Below are 19,753 nucleotides of genomic sequence, written 5' to 3' on the forward strand. Positions count from 1 at the left end.
CTGGTATTTCTAATGTTGTTAGACTTAACAGGTGAGGAGAAAGTCTAACAGTACTGAATCAGATGATGCCTTCTAAACCAGGTACATATCACCTCTCAGTAGTCTGTAGGAGGCTGAGTATAAAGATAAGGCTTTGAAACAGAGTATTCCATGTGGTTGAGGTCTTGCATTGTTTTTGTGAGGAACGTCTGTGGGCATTCCAGTTGCTTGCATATGCCTGGTAATTGTAGTCAATGATTAGACTAGTGAGTACACTAGGATAATGACATTCTTGGACCTGGATCCCACACCCTTGCTTATAAGTTTGTGCATAGGGTTGTAAGGAACCTTAGTGGATGCAGCAGTTATTGCCTATGCATGGTTAGGTACATACCAAAGCTGACGCAATCAATGATTGGTCTTATGAGGGCAAAGTACAATGGAACAATGACATCTTTGGACCTATATTTCTAATTTTTTAGTGAGTTAGCTGAAGTCGCCCAGGACAATGGTGTTGGGTTCACTGCAGAACAACTCCATTTCATTTGGGTATACTGTACAGGTGTCCAGGGTCCCCTTCTATGTCCAGGATCGGATCTATGTTCAGCCATCGATTGGAACTTCCATCAAATGGCTGAACATCGAACCTTCATTTCATTGAAGGGGAAAGTAACTGGTTGGCCACTACTTTACCATGTGCCTCAGCACAGTATTTCAAACACACCCAGTTGGGGGCTTTGCCCCCCAACTATATATATCAACTCCGAGACTGCACTACAGTGGGGAAAAGAGCAGACAAGGAAGTGGTGGCCAACTAGTTAATTTCCCCATCGATGACATGAATGTTCTCTGAATAAACATTTGATGGATAGAGTTCGATGTTCAGCCATTCGATGGAACTTCCATTCGATCGTTGAACATAGACCCATCCAGGATCATAGAAGGGGACCTATAGCTTGCAATGATACTTTATGGGACTTTGCTTATGGTGAGATGGACATGAAGTTCAAGTGAGTCATACTGCTTCACCAGACTGCAGGTGTGACTGTTTTTGATGAATATGGAAACATCTCCATCTTTTGTGCCATCCTATGCAGTAGTTTGTCTAAATGTGCAGACGGCATCATAGCCTTGCACTTCTGGGGTGCTCTCCATAGCCTTAAACTATGTCTACATAACTACTCTGGGTGAGGAGAGCTTTCAGTGAGTGGAGTTTTTATTTAGACTCTTGACAGTGATTAATAATACATTTAGATTACCCCAAGTTGGTTTTGCTATGTTGGAAGGTTTATCAGGTTAGCATTTCTTAAACAAAGGTACTGTGGCGATGGACAAAGTGTTAGCTAATATTCAAAAGCCTCAAGGGGGCAGGTGGAGTCCATCCCTGGTGAAGCAGCGTGGTCTGTCTGTCATATCCTCCCAAGCTAACATATTGTAGTGCCTTTGAATAACAACAGAAACTAACGCAAATTAAAGTCAATTATCTTCTGCTCATGTTGTGGTATCATCCTCATAGAAGATAGAATGCTAGGCTCATACCAGCCTAGGTCACACAGTCTGTGAGCTCCATCATGTCACTCTTCATATATCCAGAGAAGTATGTCTCAGGTCATTTACTCCCACATGTACGACAGAGTCGTACTGGTACTTGTGGTTCAGTGACCTGAGTGTGTGCATGATCTGGTGTGTCCTGGCTCTTGATAGGCAGCTTATCTTAGTAAGTGGGACATCTGTGTGTCTCACAATGGAGTTACCTGTGACTAGAATATTTATTTGTATGGAGATGTGCCTTATAGGACTTCCAAGCTACAACACCATGAGCTGTAGATGTGTCATGGTGGATGTTGCTTTGGTAAAATGTTTGTGAGGTTACTGTGGATCCCTCTCATTATAGCTGCATCTAGGAGACCTTTAAGATTTTGGTAAATTACTTTTAAAAGACTCAGCATACATGAATTTGTGTATGGTCTTAGTGTAAGTGGTAAGTAGAATGTGGTGGTGTGTGTTTCTGACAGCCTGTTTAGTAATTGCAGTGACTGTATGTGAAAGCGTTACCTCAAATGATAATGTATAATTACTTTTCTCACACACTTTATCTGAGTGACTAAGAATTAGATGGCTGTCAGTAAATATTAGACATTTGCTACATTGTCTCCGGATGCCCATTTCCACCAAAATGGCTACAGACACAGGAGGAAAGTGCTTATCCATGGTTTCAGATGTTTACTATGTGGAATACAATGGCAATTGTACTGGTTTACTTGGGTCCTATTTAACTGAAACTGCATTGTTTAAGCAAGGCTGTTGAATCAATGTGTCTGTGTGTGCAAACCACGCTAATATGGTAGTATAGGGGTTTATGGCAGGTTTGCCTGGGTGATTTTTGGCTAAGAAATACAATCTTAGTGTAATCTCACAGATCAATGCTCGTCTACGCACAAACCAGATGCTCACTGTATGACCATGTACTGAGAAACATTTTTGAGGTTGTTTTCTATAAAGTTTAATTTTACATGCCTGTGTCTATACAGTGCATTGCTAACCCCACTGCACGATGACCAGCAATGCTGAAGTGTGATAGCTATATACAAGCACAAAAAAAACAGACAAGCAAAACAGTCCACTGACCAATCACAACAAAACACTCTAACATTTCCTCAATGATTACCCAGCTCAGAAGAGACCAGGCTACTTTCTAGTCCCACCTAAGTTTTTTAACTGTAAAATCACAGAAAAGGAGCCCAGAGAACAGAAACTTCATCTTTCTAACCACTGGAGGCTCTTGTGGTGTATGCCCATCTGTTTTCTATGAGTCTCGATACTGACTTCATCTGTGGCCTTTTGTATGCCCAACTGTTTTCTACGAGTCTCAATACTGACTTCATCTGTGGTCTTTTATATGCCCAACTGTTTTCTATGAGTCTCGATACTGACTTCATCTGTGGCCTTTTGTTTGCCCAACTGGTTTCTATGAGTCTCGATACTGACTTCATCTGTGGCCTTTTGTTTGCCCAACTGGTTTCTATGAGTCTCGATACTGACTTCATCTGTGGCCTTTTGTATGACCAACTGTTTTCTACGAGTCTCAATACTGACTTCATCTGTGGCCTTTTGTTTGCGCAACTGTTTTCTATGAGTCTCGATACTGACTTCATCTGTGGCATTCTCTAGCGAAGACTTTCAGCAAAGCCTAGTATCAGAGTCATCTATACCCTCCCCAGACCTGAATCTTAATGCCTTTTATGGTTTCTGACTTAACAGCTTTGTCTTTACTTGTGCTCTGCCCACACATGCACAATGTTCAGAGTTCCTTAAACTGCGGAAAATCTTGACAGTTATCATACCACTGGTTACCTCAGGCACTCAAGTGACTAGATGAAATATTTTACATAGAAGTCTGCAATTCTGCTTGGTTATCCAGTACTCCTCCTTGTCCCCATGAAACATATGACTTTAGTATTCTGTTTCTAATGTATTTTGCTTATGCACATATTGATTTCTAACAAGTGTGATCACACTTCCTGAATCTAACAGGCCTTGAAATTAATTTCCCTCCACAATTACATTTGTGTTTGATAAACGTAACAATACTACGACAATAAGCTGATCTGAGATTTTTACTATTTAATAATCCAGCAATGTCACATTCCATTGGCTTATTTTCAGGTGCGCTTTACCAAACAGCAGGTTGTGTAGTATTAAAAGACTTTGTTGGTATAACATTATTATCACTGACTAGACAATATTTAGCTGTATGTCACTTTCTAGCACCTTTAAAACAAATTACTTCAACTGGTAACAATGTCTTTGCAAACGTGGATATATATTTAAGTAACAACTTAGTATTAGATTTTGGTGCTTGCATTCCAGTCTTAAAGACTTCAGTTAATGGCAATCTTTCTATAAAGGAGCTGTTCAGAAGATAGAGTCGCTTTGGGCTACCCACTGCTATAAATTTCTAGAGACTGCTCACTTACATCTAGAAATGGCCTTAATTTCTAAAACATGTACAGTATTCACACCAGGTTCTAACCATAATTTAAGAATATGCATTCAGTCTGTCTTTTGTGACCTTACTGGTCTATCCACATTGAAAGTACATTTGTGGAATCAACATGTGTGTCAAGTGAAACACCAGCTTTGGCCATAAGGTCTTTCTTTAGTTTTTGATACTCGGTGCCCTAAGTGCCAAGTCTATATAGGCCTTTAATGATCCACCTGTCAGATAAGACAACAGCATTCTTGTTGAATCAGTCAAGATCCAGTTCTCCCTCTCTGAGTACGTCTTGAATGATGTCAGGTAAGCCTCCATACCATCCTCCAAACCAAGCTTCTTCATAGGGTTTCCCCTCAAAGTTCCAAACCCGCTCAATGATTGGTACATTAAGAGCTTAGTTGTTGCTGAGCTGTAGTGAGTTTTTATTGCAAACCAACCAAACGGCAATCAGTAATGGTCAATTCTTTCCTGTAAGGCTGCACTAGCTTCAGCAGTTGGTTAGTAGCTGCAGCAGCAGCTGCACTATTTTCTGCGAATTCATACAGGTGCTCATCAGTGGCCTGAGCATTAATTACTTCCTCCATTTTGGAGCTGGTCACAGAACCTGCAGCCCACATAAAGATGGTTATAAAGTTGCAGTACACACAATTAATAATGCCAATTTTGTTTACCACCAATTCTTTTAAACAAAAAGTTTGTTTTCATTCACAGATGATTTAGGAAGGCACATCATTGCAGGCAGCACAATCCTGCCACACCTAAAAGAGCAAAAATTTACTGTAGTGAGCCTTTTCTCTTTGGAGCTATTGGGGAATGTGTGTTCTCCCCTGCAAATCACTTCAAATGTACTCCTGTACCACAGTTTCTGCATTTGTAGGTGATCAATAGCAGAAATCATGATTATCTACCACGTGATATCTTTTACAGTTTTCATGCACATAATGTGCAAAGATCATAAATTTCAATAGTTAATAAAGTTATGTTGATAACAAATAAAACTAGTTAAACATAATCAAGAAATGAGTTACTTCACTCCAAGTAATAATAATTAGTCTTTTCTCAGTAAGGTTTATTACAACAAAATAAATGTATCCGTACCAAGAAGGTGGTTTACCTTGGCAAAATTAAAAAAAAAAAAAAAAGTCCTTCAGATGCCTGTATCCCTTGACTATGCATACATATCAGCATATTTCAGAAGGCCTACAGCAACTTATAAAATTCATCTGGCTTTATTGTATAAGTAGGATTAATTCAATCCAGATAACTTATAATTCCTTCCTTGGAAACAACAGGCTTATCTTCCACACTTCATCTGTTTTCTCCTTCTAAATAAAGTATTTTGGACTCCCCCTAAGATTATAGGCAATCAAATCTAACTCTGTTAGTGAGATGAATGTTTAATAAACAGACTGGAACAGCTGTTCTTTATTAGCATCAACACCTGTTTCCTGTCTAAAGATTCTGTATCAGTCTTCTGTCACACTTATCGCTCTTTGACTTAGACTTGTCACATGCTTTTCTTCTCCCATTCTCTCCCTAGTGCATCGCTGGTCTAGCATTAACTATATTACAATGCGTTACTCCCTGTTTATAGAATAGACTTCCATTCTGTCTCAGAGAATCTTTAATTTATTTAAAAGTGAGCAAGATCTGATTGTCTTGGGTGCTTATAGGTTCATAGGTAGGTACTAGGCTATCGGCCCAAGGGCCAAAGTAAGCCTAGCCAGCAAGGTACCATAGCTTATGCCACCCAAGAAAGTTATTTTCCTGTGCCACTGTCCAGCAGAGACACATAAGTGATCCCCAGGATGTATTTCCTATTTCCCATCCACTCATCAAGATTTTTCTTGAAGAGTGCTAATGAAGAACTTTGCCTGACATAGATGGGTAGCTTGTTCCAGAGTATAGGAAGTCTCTGGGACAGGAATCAATCCCTCCAGCATGTCCTGTTTATTGTGGTGACGAGGTTTAGGTTCCTAGAGCATGTAGCTTGGAGGGATTGGGATTTCTTTAGGTGTAGCATGTCCAACAGCTCTGGGTTTGACATAGCTTTATATGTTAGGCAGAGATCACCTCTGACCGCCATAATGCCCACAAATACTCTTTGGGGTCTTCCAGTCAGAAACTGGGGGATTCAGGCAGCAACAGAACCTGCTTCTCAACTTTTTTATTCCATCTGGAACTCATGGAACCCAAGTCTGCCGCATTTTCAGTGAACCATCCTCACACTTCCCTTCCTGATCCCACAGTCTCCATACTAACTGACCCCATGGATATCTCATCATTAAGGTTAAAAACTGCCTTACATCTATGTCAATGACATTGGAACATACATTGTTAAACAAATAAGTGGCAGAACTATGATACCCTCTATTTTCCCCCAAAAGTTTTCACAAGGAACAATAAAGAGTTCAAATCATGAATCAATAAGGAGGAATGCCTAGGGGAATAAAGGAAAAATGCCATTAATGTGTTCAGTCTTTTATACATTATGGAAAACAGTGTGTCTGTGTCTCTGCAAATAGAGCACCGCAGTCCTTAAACAGGATTCATCTGTACTAAAAGTGCTGCTTCTTCCTTTGTCATTGTCCACTTAAATGGGGCACATGCCCTATGCAGTGCAATAGCTTTCCTGTTGCCTCTGAATCATCAGCTGTCTATTTTTGTGCATTTGCAAAGTCCAAACTCTGTGGTTCTCCTCAACCAATCTCCTTCATGCTTTTGGAAAACAAGTATTCCTTGGCCACCTTCTATAATGTACAATTTGAACACATGCTGGAAAACAATTATGTGCTGCCAGATAATATAAATAAGTCTTGAGTTTATTTTTAATCAATCTGCATTTCTAAGTCACAAGGTTGATAATATAAGAGTTTCCTGACTGATGAGCCATGGTCATTGTCCACCAAAAAGCTTGCTGCTGTAGCACTGATTTCCCCCAATGCCAAAAAAAAAAGCTAAACAACTCTACTTTTGAAAAGAGGTGGACAGTCTAACTAGTATTAGTCATGCTGACCTTGGGTGTGATTGGTGGAGCAAAGCAATGGCCTGTTATTCTGACCATAGAACTTGCACATTCTGATAAGGATTTCCTTAATGAGATCCACCCAAAAAACACTCTCTTCACAAATATTCTTTCTCCAGGTCCAGATCTCCAAGTTCTCTTTTTTATATATTCCTTTCAAGTTGTTGAAAATATCTAGTAATGATATTCCAGGCTCTTAGTCCCAGCATCAGAGGCATCTGAGCATCCCAATGCATTGCCAGCATATAATCAATCTCCATGTGTGGGATATTACTGGACATATAAACTGAAAGTTTCGTGTTAACCCTTGACAATTCTTGAAAGAAAACAGCATAGGGACTCCTCTGCAAACAACTGAATTTTCCGCATCAGGATAGGTCTTAGCAATTATTTCAATGTCAGTCTCGTCCTGTTTTGTAAGTCTTCCCATAGTTCTTGTAGATAGTAATTAAAGACAGACACGGGTTATCCTTACAGGTTATAGGGTATTCTGTCATTTGCTAAGGTCATATTCAACTTCCCCAAAGTTACAGTGATGACATTATGCAGCCGTATTCTCAGGCACTGTACTGTATCCCTTTATTTAGATTCTAAAACTCTGGCAGCTATAGTGATTGTTAGTAAAAAATTATCTGTACCCCCAGAAGCAGATTGTCCATCATCTCTAAATCTATTTGTCCTCTCACACAGCTTAAATTTTTATTTTTGTTTTATATTTAATTACTGGTGTGGTACACTAATCACAACTGACCATTTGCAGGTACTGAGTGGGTGAGAGAATCCACAAAGAAGAAAAAAGGGAAACAGAGAGGTGGTAAGCTTTTACATATCATATATCCCATACCTTTCAACTGTACAGATTTTCGCAGAATGTCCAGATTTTTGCCTCATATTTATGGTCAGTTTCTCATGAAGCTGTGAATCTGATGTTGTAAATCTTTGTTTATTCATTACCATTAGGACCTCAGTTTTGTCCTTGGAACTGATACGACCGTTTCCAAGCTCGCGCCAGCCAACAACTGTCAGCTAAGACCTACCCATAATGCCCCTCTCCTAGGTACACCAGATCTCACTCGCCACATTCCTAGTCAGACGTGCTAGCCATCTCTCTTAAAGCTAAGTAGAAATTGTTAATTTTAAAGCAGTTTCTCTTCAAAATTATTTAATTTTTAGTCAAGTTAGCTTTTTCTCACTGTCACCTATAACCTAAGCCTATTTCCTAACCTTTTCCTTGGTAATTTAATTTTTTACCTTTATAGGTACTGTCCCTCTCTCCTGTCTTTGGTATTTTTTCTTTAAATAACATCATTGGTATTTTCTTCCTTAATTTTTCTGTAGGATAGCCTTGTTGCCTTACCATGTCAGACAAAGCTAAGTTGGGATTTAAACAGTGTGACAAGTGTGGACGTAAGATGCCTAACTCAGATACACATGTTCGTTGTGTCTACTGTTTGAGCGTGGATCATATTAAAGCTGACTGTGACATTTGTGCTAGTTTTAGTAATTGTACACTAGCAGAACGTAAAAATAAACATCTTAAAAAGACACCTTTTTCAGTTGCTCTATCTGGGTCGGAGGTCTCACCCCCCTCCAAAGACCAAAAAACATAAAAAAAAAAACGGATTACTCAAGACACCTTTTTTGGAGCCTCTATATGGGTCGGAGGTCTCACCCCCTCCAAAGACCAAAAAAAAAAAAGAAAAGAAAAATGGAGTCAGTTGGTTCCTGCATCTCCATCAGTTATGGAACCAAGTCGGCTCCATGCTTCGTCGGTGCCCTCGGTGCAAACCTCTTCGACACCAGGCTCTGTGTCTTCTCCCTCAATGCCATCCATGATATTCACCCCATTTCGGTTCCGACCTTGGCATCACTGACTTCAATGCCATCCTTGGATCTGACATCAGCTCCTACGACTGTATCTGCTTCGGCACCATCCCCAGCCATGGTGCCAACAGTTTCTTAGATTCTATCGGCTCCAAAACTTGAATACATGGCCAAGGACAAGATACTTCCACTCTTGTGCATACTGTCTTGGTTCCGACAGCAGTGTTTTCCTGTCAGCACCATCCACCCTTGCTGCATTGGCTCCAGTGGAACTGATGCTCTCCCGAAGCAGTGCTTGGACCATCTGTACCTTGGTCCCTAGCCCGACGCATATTTTCTTGCTGGTGCCATCTATGTCCACAGCTCTGATGGCTTCCAGTTCTCTAAGATGTCCTCACCTAGAGGTTGGCTCCTCACGGTGAGGTGTGACCCCGGTTCGCGGTTGTCCCTCCCAGTTCTGGACTCCCAGCCCTCCTCAGTTGGGCCTGCTGTACAGGTAGTGGACTCGCAGTCAGCACCAATGACATCAGTATCAGAACCCTCCCCTAGCATGCACCTCTCCCAACCCTCTATTTCAGGATGCTGGGCACGGGAGTCACAAGAACCCTCTTTGAAGGGAACCCCTTCTCCAGAGTCCTCAGAAGATCCCACTGGGGAGCCATCCCAGAAGAAACAGTGCAAGAGGAAGCACCTTGATTCACTAGAGGAATCTATCACTGAAGACACTGATTGTGATGAGAGGGAAGGGTCCCCACGGTCTAGCCCAGATGACATCTCATTCAGAGGCATTCTCGAAATCCTCAAGCTGTGGGGAGACTGGAAGTCCTATAACCCTTCTTCTGAGGAATTGGTGTTCCTGCAGGCCTTCCATGCCCAGCCATCTACTTCCTGGGTGACTCCACTGGCAGATGACCTTGTTAAAATCATTGTGCAGTGTGCCTGGAAGGTCCTGGACAATGTAGAACCTGTCCCTAAGAGGCCAGACAAAAAAATGTTATCTACACCTGAAGACCAGCCCCACTGGTCCTAGCAGTTGACAGTTGATTCTATGGTCATGGCGGCGGCCACCAAGAGTGTTTTGGCAGAAGATAGTTCCACCATCCATCCTCCAAATAGAGAGTCCTGGACAATGGACAGACTAGGGAAATGGACCTATGCTTCAGTGACATTCGCCATTCAGTCGCTGTTCTATCTGGCACACTTTACTTGCCTCCAAGGAGACCTAATTTCCGAAATGTCTCCCTCTTTGGTGGGGTACTGCCTGATGAGGTGCATGATATTGTCGCCTCACAGCTAGCCACCCTTGAATCCATCTCAAACTCCTCGATGCATTTGACATCTCACTCCACCAAGGGGCCAGCTCGAGCTGCCACATCAGGCATTGTCATGAGACATAATGCTTGGATGCAGTTGTATGACTTCGCAGACCCCTTTAAATCTTCTTTCGTCAATGCACCTGTCAATGAATCTGCACTTTTTGGACCCAAAGTATGAGACACACTTACACGTAGTGAGAAAGATGAAAAGATCTTGTCTGCTGTGGGCATACGCCTTTCCAACCCCAGAGGTCCTGCTCCAAGAACCAGAAGGGAGGAAAAATGTGGTTCAAGAAATCCCAAGGACATTTTCGTGACACTCGTGGTGAACAATTCCCCTGAGGCAGAGGGGGCAACTCATATGGAAGATGTCCCTTTCAGGGTAGAGGGGGTCTGCGTAACCAGGGCGCTAGAGATTCTTTCTCCGGTGACCCTACCAGCGCTCCTGATCAGCGGCCTGATTGCTTTCCTCTGGAAGCAGTCGGGGGTCATTTTTCTCTGCATCTACCAGCCTGGAATCTTATTACTACCGATGTTTGGGTGCAGAGAGTAATATCCAGAGGCTACCAAATACCATTCGATTTAACTCCCATCCCCAATGTACCACCCAATCAGAGGAAATTAGCAGCCTTAGAAATAAAAAAGCTGCTAAGGAAAAGAGTCATCCAACCAGTACCACCAGACCAGACAGGATCCAGGTTTTACTCAAGGTTGTTTTTAGTGCCAAAAAAGACAGGGGACTGGAGACCAATCCTGGATCTCAGCCTATTGAACAAATTTATCAAACTTCAAAATTTTTGGATGGTCACAAAACAGTCCATTCTTCCCTTCCTAGGGAGGGATAACTGGATGTGCTCTATAGACCTTCCAGGATGCGTACTACCACATAAAGATGGATCACCACTGCTGGAGTTTTCTCTGCTCTCGGCTGGGAGCCAATCACTAACAGTTCAGGGCACTGCCATTCGGTTTCTTGACAGCTCCTTGAGATTTCACCAAATGTATGGCAGTTGTGGTAGCTTATCTTCGACTACAAGGATTTCAGGTGTTTTCCTATCTAAACGATTGGCTCCTTACCACTCTGATCAGGAATCTTCTTACACTCAAGGTCTCGTTCTCCACTTGGGGATTACAATCAACAAGGACAAATCTCAATGTCTCCAATAAAGACACTGGAATTCATTGAAGTGGTCTTTGAACAACATCCTGTAAAGCTTCTCTTCCCCCTCACAGGTTTTCAAAATTAACACACCAAATCCAAGACCTTCTTCTCAGACCTATGTGCCAGCACGTCTTGTACTGCAACTCTTATGCTCCATGGTGGCTGCCATTACATTGGTACCACTGGTGAGATTGCACATGAGAATCCTACAGTGGCTCCTTTCTGCACAATGGTCATTGCTAATTTACCCACTCAACCACATGCTATGTCTTTCAAACCATTGCAAGGAAGAAATGTTATGTTGGATGAACCCGCAAACAAATCTTTGGTGTCAACCATTCTGTCTTCCCCAGCCCACGGCCACCGTGACCACATATGCTTCCCTGTTAGGGTGGGGGGGGGCATTTCCAGGGAAAGACTGTCCAAGGTACCTGGTCCCCCTTGGAGGACAATTTGCACATAAATGTCCTGGAACTGAGGGCAGTTCTCCTAGCATTGCAAGCATTCCATGCGTACCTACCCTCTGGGACCATTACAATTCAGTCAGGCAACATGTCAATCATCTGGTATATCAACAAGCAAGGCAGAACCAGGTCTTACCCCCTGTGTCAGGAAGTCATGAGGATTTGGCACTGGGTGATAGCTTCCAACCCCTTCCTTATAGCAACACACATTCCCAGGAGTTCCAACCTTATTGCGGACAATCTGAGCAGGAACATCCTGATGCCTCACGAGTGGTCCCTCAACCCTGTAACAGCGGATCGGATCTTCCAATGCTGGGGCAAGCCTTGCTGTGACCTGTTTGCGTCCCCCCCTAAACTACAAATGCAGAAGCTTTGCCCTGATCCCCCCCTCAGGGGGAACCACTGAGTGATGCTCTAAAGCACGATTGGCCACCGGGTCTTCCCTATGGCCTCACCCAATTCACAGTCCATGGATCCTGGATCATTCCCAAGACCTGTTATCTCATCCTTATGGACTGATTCATCCAAATCTGCACAGTCTCAAGCTCACAGTTTGGTTCCTTCACTTTCAGTGATTGCCAGGCTGCCTGACATCCCATCTCCTGCTCATGAAATTCTTCTGGCTTCACACAAACCTTCCACTAGGAAAGTTTATTCTAGTAAATTGACTAGGTTCTCTATTTGGGCCAAAGATCAGAACTTAGATGCTTTCTCTATGCCTGTTCAAAAGATTCTACAATATCTGACTACTGTTTTGCACGCAGGAGCCTCAGCTTCGATGACCACTATACATTTAGCAGCTATCACCAATTTTCATAATGATCTTGATAATTCAACTATGTCACACCGCCTATGCAAGACCTTTATGAAAGGAGTATTGCATGTTAAACCTCTGGTCAAGCCTCCCTTAGAACCATGGGACTTGACTTTGGTACTTCAGTCTCTCACGGGTTCTCCTTTTGAGCCTTTTGATTCATGTGATTTGCAGTTTTTGTCATGGAAAACCTTACTTCTAGTAGCACTTATCAAAACAGGAAGAGTATCTGAGCTGCAGGCTTTGAGTGTCAAGAGTCCTTACTTGATCTTCCACATGGATAGTGTGTCCCTTCGTACTGACCCTTCTTTCTTGCTCAAGGTCATTTCTGGCTTTTCCATTAACCAATCTATTGACCTGACAGTCTTCTTCCCTCAGCATTCTAACAGAGGGGGAGTACCTTTTGCACACCCTTGATGTGCATCGGCAGCTTCATTGTTATTTGGACAGGACTAAATCTTTCAGGAAAACAGATCAATTGTTTGTGGCCTTTGCAGGACCCAGATTGGATAAACCTGTTTCCAAAGTGACTTTATCCTCCTGGCCTAGAAACGTCATTACCTTTGTCTACCAACAGAATAAGCTATCCTTACCTTCCAGAATAATGGCTCATCCTACCAGATCTATGGCTACCTCTGTAGCTTTTCATTCCAGAGCCTCTATGGATGATATCTGCACAGCAGCCACTTGGGCAAGACTTCATACCTTTATATCTCATTACAAATTGGATTTGGCCTCCAGAGGACAAGCATCTTTTGGTTCTATGGTGCTCAGGAATATCCTTCCTTAGGGCCACCCAGGACTCAAGTAGCTGGGGACTCAGTCCTAATGGTAATGAATAAACAAAGATTTACAACATCAGATAAAGAAGTTATGTCTTACCATAATGTTCCATCTGTGTTGTAGATCTTTGTTCATTCATTACTTCCCACACTCCTTCCCCCTGCCTGGACTCCTGGTGGACTTTAGGAACTCCTGGTTAGGGTATTTGCTCAGACAGAGCCTTCTACTATTTTTTTTCTATTACTACATCTATTATCTAAGGGCAGGCAAACTCAATCTGAAATAACTAGGAGAGGGGCATTATGAGTAGGTCTTAGCTGAGAGTTTTTGGCTGGTGCAAGCTTGGAAACAGCCATATCAGTTCCGAGGATGGAACCAAGGTCCTAATGGTAATGAATGAACAAAGATCTACAACACAGATGGAATGTTATGGTAAGACAAAACTTTTTTTCTGGCAAATCACTGAGGACTGAAGTCAGAAAATAATGGCAGGCATTTGAGTTACAGATTTCATACCCTTCAGAAAATTCATATTAATGCAAAATGTGTAATTCTTATTATTTAAAGTGTCCCTATTTTGGCCCTTTATCCTCCCCATTATTTATGGCTTTGCCGAGTTTTCTTGCTCTTAGAGGTTGAGAGGTATGAGATTCTCACCACTCACCATATTTAGCCTTGTCATTTCCACGTTCATTCTGTAAGGGAGCAACGCCGTCAGTAATATCATTAGTAGGGGAACTATTAGATAAAATTTTATCCAACAACTACATAATGTTCGACAATGGATACTACCTCCAAAGAATCAGGGTAGCAATGGGGTCCCCATGTGGCACTAGCTTAGCAAACCTAGTCATGGCATATTGGGAAACAAAGTTCATATTCAAGAATAGTCAAATACAAAATAGTATTTTTTACCATACAAGATACCTTGATGATATTTTAATTATTCTTAAGGGTGACCGATCAGCAGCATCTCAACTAGTTGAATATTTTAACAACACTACTAATTTTTTACAATTTATTTTCAACTTTAATGAAGAGGAGATGCTATATCTCGATATTAAACTTAAGAAAAATAGTATAGAAAACAGATATATAGCAAAGCTCTTTAGGAGTACATATTCATATTCATTACTCCATTTTTCTAGCTGCCATCCATATCACCAGAAGTGTTCTGTGGTGAAAGGCCATCTGGTGAGGGCAGCTAGAATGGTAACCTTAGATGTAGATTTTAGTTTTGAATGTGAAACGCTAAAAGGAATGTTTCTCAGTCAAGGGTACCCTAGTACCTTAATTGAGAATTTGATAGAAGAAGTTAAAAATAAGATATATAATGGAGTCTATCCACCCATTTTAGGGAGAGTTGACAATCAAATGGATTGAATGAGCATTCTTCCAGATCCTTAGTATTTGACATATGACAATAGTAAAAACATCAATTTTAGGTTGAGTTTTATAACAACATTTAGTATAGACGCTCCATTATTGTCAAATATCATTTATAAAAATTGTAATTTACTTTTGATTGAAGGTATATTATTGAATAAAGTGGGTGAACTACCTAAAATAATTTTTAGGAGAGGCCCTAATTTGAAGAATTTATTAGAGTCAAAGAAAATTAATACTGTAAAACATTCAGAGATGTTTAAGTGTGAAATGTGCAGCTATTATAAAGTTATGGATGTAGGACATTTAATATTAATGGTATTACATGCAAAACAAATAAGAAATTTAATTGTAATGCCATGTTAGTAGTATACCTGGCAAAATGACAATGCTGCCCTGTTTATTATATAAGTAAGATGGAATGAAAGTTCCGAGAACGGGTATATGAACATGTCTATGCCATTAGTAAAGGCAAAATAGAAAATGCCCTTGCAAAACACATCATGATGGAAATGGAACACTTTTTTAATTTTTGAGTAATTGATCAAGTAATTTCTGATGGAAGAGGCGGTCCCTTTCTTTAAAATTAGAAGAATTAGAGTTATACTGGCAAATCCACCTTAATGCCTACAATTATCCAGACATTAATGATGCATGCTCAATATCATGTTGACTTAAATTAGAGTCTGGCTAGGTAATATGCACATATACAGACATATTCATATATGTTTATTGGGTATTCCGCGTAATGTGTACATATGTATTTTATGGTTAATGAAAGTTTTTATTTGACATAATATAATTTTATATGTGGACAGTTAGTTATTTAAATATTGAATGAGAAATTGCTTCTGATATACAGGAAAACTGTTTGTTTAGTATATTTACTTGTTTTAAGATGTGTTGTAGTAGGTAACACCCAATGGGAGGAACTCACTATGATTTAGTGGTCTAGGATTGTTTGGATTGGAGCACATGAATTTTATCTAATGCTTTTTAAATGTGCTGAATGATTGTATTTGTATCTGAAGAAGTTTGGATATAATTCTAAATGAAAAGTGTTTTATATAATAAACCTTGTTTATACAGTCAGCCTCTTGACACCATTTTTTGTGTCCACATATAACAATAACAAAGTTTAGCACTACAAACTAACTATAACATACAAATTTTGATATTCAGCTGGTTAGTTTTTACACTTAATTATAAAAATCTATTTCTATGGCACGAGGCGAGATTATGGAAAACTGTATAGTTATATCATAATATATTGTGGCAGCTGAAAAGAAAAAAAATGTGAGGAGCTTAAATAGCAGAAGTTGTAGAATATATGGGCAAGAAAAAAAGCTGAAGAGTTAGAGATAGTTGGGTGATGTATAAGGATTAGCAGGAATTTATGTAGCCACTCAGCCTGGACTGGTATAGGACTAAAGGCAAGAGTCATTTAGGAACTGTTTTAGAGCATATTTGAAGTAGTTGACGTTGAATGTGGATCTAATAGAATGAGAGAGAGTTCCAGTTTTTTGCATACCTCTCAACCTGGAAACATCAAAAATCTAGACAAGGCCCATGAAAAATAGGTACAAATCTGTACGCTGATTAACATCTAATTTGCGTACATAATTATGTAACCCCACCCACTCCAGTGGAATTGTGGGATACCAACTTTCAAACGCAAACTGAAGAATAAACAACCAAAATATGGCACCAGAGTCCCCCTGCAGCCATTCCAATGTCCCATTATCTGGCTATTTCACCCCATTTACCATAAACACTAATGTATACATACTGCTTTACTTCTACAATGATTATTTAGATTTGATTTTTACATTTTACAGCAAAACAATGCAGAAACACTAATAGACGTCATCTGGTAAACAAAGCAATACTGTCTCACAATGAAAATAGGCTTGACATTAAAACTTTCTGCCCCTGAAACTCACATTCATTGAAACAGCATTGAAACCCACATCCAACGAAAATGCATCTGGCCAGTGGTGGACAGAGATTACCTTTGGGCTGTTTTCAAATCATTGGCCCCTTGCACATAAAACAAGAAACATATATGTGTTCTTTTCTTTGATACACCTTCCTGACTTTATTAAATTATATTCCTTGTATAATACAACACACTTGTTAGACAGAGCACATTTTAAATTTGTTTGAACATTTTACCAGTAGGCTGTACCCAGGCAATGAAACAAAATGCATGAACCAGTAATGACAAAACTGCCCAATTCAGAACATTTCCATCATAAAAGTCTACTTCCACACTCACACTATACATAGAATGACAGTAGTGTAAGCCATAGGCATCTTGCACAGTGTCTCACACTTATTTTCAATTTCATTTTTTTGGGGGGAGGGGTACAAAAGGTCAAAAATCAGGGACACATTTTAAACATTGATTGTATAATTTTGTAAACATTGCTTGTATAATTTTGTAAAGTTGCTTGAATAAAATGTTATGTTACCACCATGCATTTCACTGGCATGTTTTGAACCCAGGGCCCTATGCACTAAGATCAGAACAACATACCACTATGCCATATCAGCAACTTGCTGAAAAACAGGAAGATTAAAACTTAATGGCTATCATTTAGTGAATTCATCACTTCTCAACATAGCTGTCAACCTCTTAGCACAAAAACCCTGGACAAAGCCAATAATAGGGGAATACGAATTCAGTTCGCACTTCTCACTCTAGCTGTCAACCTCTTAGCACAAAAAAAAATGGACAATGAACCTAATAACAGGGGAATATAAATTCAGTTCTCACTTCTCACCATAGCTCTCAACTCTTAAAACAAAAATCCTGGACAAAGCTCACAAGTGGTGGTGGCTTGGGACTTAGGGACACTTTTTAAACATTGCTTGTATAATTTTGTAAAGTTGCTAGAATAAAATGTTGTTACCACCATGCATTTCACTGGCAAGTCTTGAACACAGAACCCTATGCACTACAGTCAAAACAACATACCACTATGCTAAATCAGCAGTTTCCTGAAAAATAGGAAGACTTAATGGCTATCATTTAGTGAATAATTTCAGTTCTTACTTCTCACCATAGCTCTCAACCTCTTAGTACAAAAAACATGGACAAACAACAAAGCCAATAATGGGGGGGATACAAACTGTGTTCTCACTTCTCATCATAGCTCTCAACTCTTAGTACAAAATGTTCCCACTTCTTATCATAGCACAAAAAAAAAAAATCTGGATAAAGCTCAGAAATGGTGGTGGCTAGGGACATTAGGCTCTTTTTACCCTGTATCAAAGGTACAGAGTTTGAGCCTGAATACCTCTAGCCACCAGGTGTATTACATGGGGGCATTTACACACACACACACACACACACACGCACTTTCTTCCTTACCTACTTGCAAACGGCAGCATATACAAAGTCCGTCCCTCTCCCAAAACAGCGCAGCATATACAAAGTCCCCCTCGCAGCTCTGTCCAAAACCCTCTCATTGTTGCAACACAGTTTCTGTCCAGCACCCACTTGCTGTCCAAAATGGTATTGTGGCACTTTAAATAAGTAAAACAAAATCCAGCCAGCATAAGCATCTGAACCGACAGCTTTTTCAAGCAAAGCACTTCCCACTAGCTGGAAATGATGATGTGAGCTCCTTGAGCTCATTTCTGACTGGCTGGTAGTGCTGAAGGAGCTGACATCATCATGCACGTGATTACGTCAGCTCTGACAGCGCAAAATCTCAAAAAAATTTTAAAAAAAAGCAAAAAATCGGAAATTAAGGGGTGCCACTCTAGAATCATGGCACCTCTTCATTTGGACCCCAAAACTCGGTAAAAAACGAGAAATTCGGGAAGGTTGGGAGGTCTGTTTATTTGCTACTTGGTGTGAGAATAGGAAGTCATCAGTAAAATTGCTGGATTTGGACACCTGAAGTAGAGATTTATTTGCTGAATGTAAGCTACGGTTGGTGGTGTGCGGTTGAAAGATATTTAGTATGGCAGGGATTTTTTTCAGGCTGGTATAGTACTTTGTGTGCCATAGTTATTTGGTTGGAGAATAGTAGTTGAGGTAGTGCTAACCAGGACAGTTTTTGTAAGTTATGACAATACTGGGTGTAGTGTGGACAATCACTAGCAAATTTAGCTATTTTATTACAGCATGTTTCCAGTTTTTTTTAGGTCTGTCTTTTTAAGGTTAATGAGAATTGGGGAGATGTACAGTAGTGATGATAGGAGGTGCATTCTTGCAATAGCTACCCTAGTGCTGTCAGATACTTTTTGTTTCTATACAAGGTTCCCATTTTTGTGAACTTTTTTAATAGTTTATGCTATATCTAGATCAAATTTTAGGTTGTTATTGATAATGACTCCTAGTAGTTTTGTCTGTGAGCCAGGATAGATTATTGTTTTGCTGTTGGCAGTGATGGAGAAGAAGGTAGTGAGGAGAGAGTATCTCATGGGATGGAAGATCATAAGTTTTGTTTTCTTTGGGTTAAGTATGAGCTGGTGGTTTGATAGCCATAGTTCAGTTTTGGAGAAGGATATCTGTATTATATTCTGGAGGTGATCTAAGGTGGATGCTGCACAAATTAGTGTTGAGTCATCAGCATATTGCATCATTGAGGCTAGTGGGGTGGCAGTACTCAGGTTGTTTGTAAAAATACTCGAGTAGAGGCCCAAGAATGGAGCCTTGTGAAACTCCTAGTGTGACTGGGAGTGGGAGTGAAAGGGTGTTTTGCCATTTTACTGATTGTTGGCGACCATCTAGATAGCTTATAGAAGAATAAGGGGTATCTTGAATTTGTTCATCGATCAACTGATATCAATTGATGAGTATAATTACCTGAATGTACCCTATCCAAGAATTCCATCTATGTTTGGTCTCCCCAAAATACACAAATGCATGAGTCAGCCACCCATGTCCCCCATTGTTGATCGTAGAAGATCATCACTCATCCCCTGGCCAAGTTCTTGAACATCAAACTCAGTGGTCTGGCGACCCTTGAAAGTCACATTTTTCATGA

The sequence above is a fragment of the Protopterus annectens genome, chromosome 13.part0 (genome assembly GCF_019279795.1).
Source record: "Protopterus annectens isolate FY-2018-M chromosome 13.part0, PAN1.0, whole genome shotgun sequence".
NCBI lineage: Eukaryota > Metazoa > Chordata > Ceratodontiformes > Protopteridae > Protopterus > Protopterus annectens.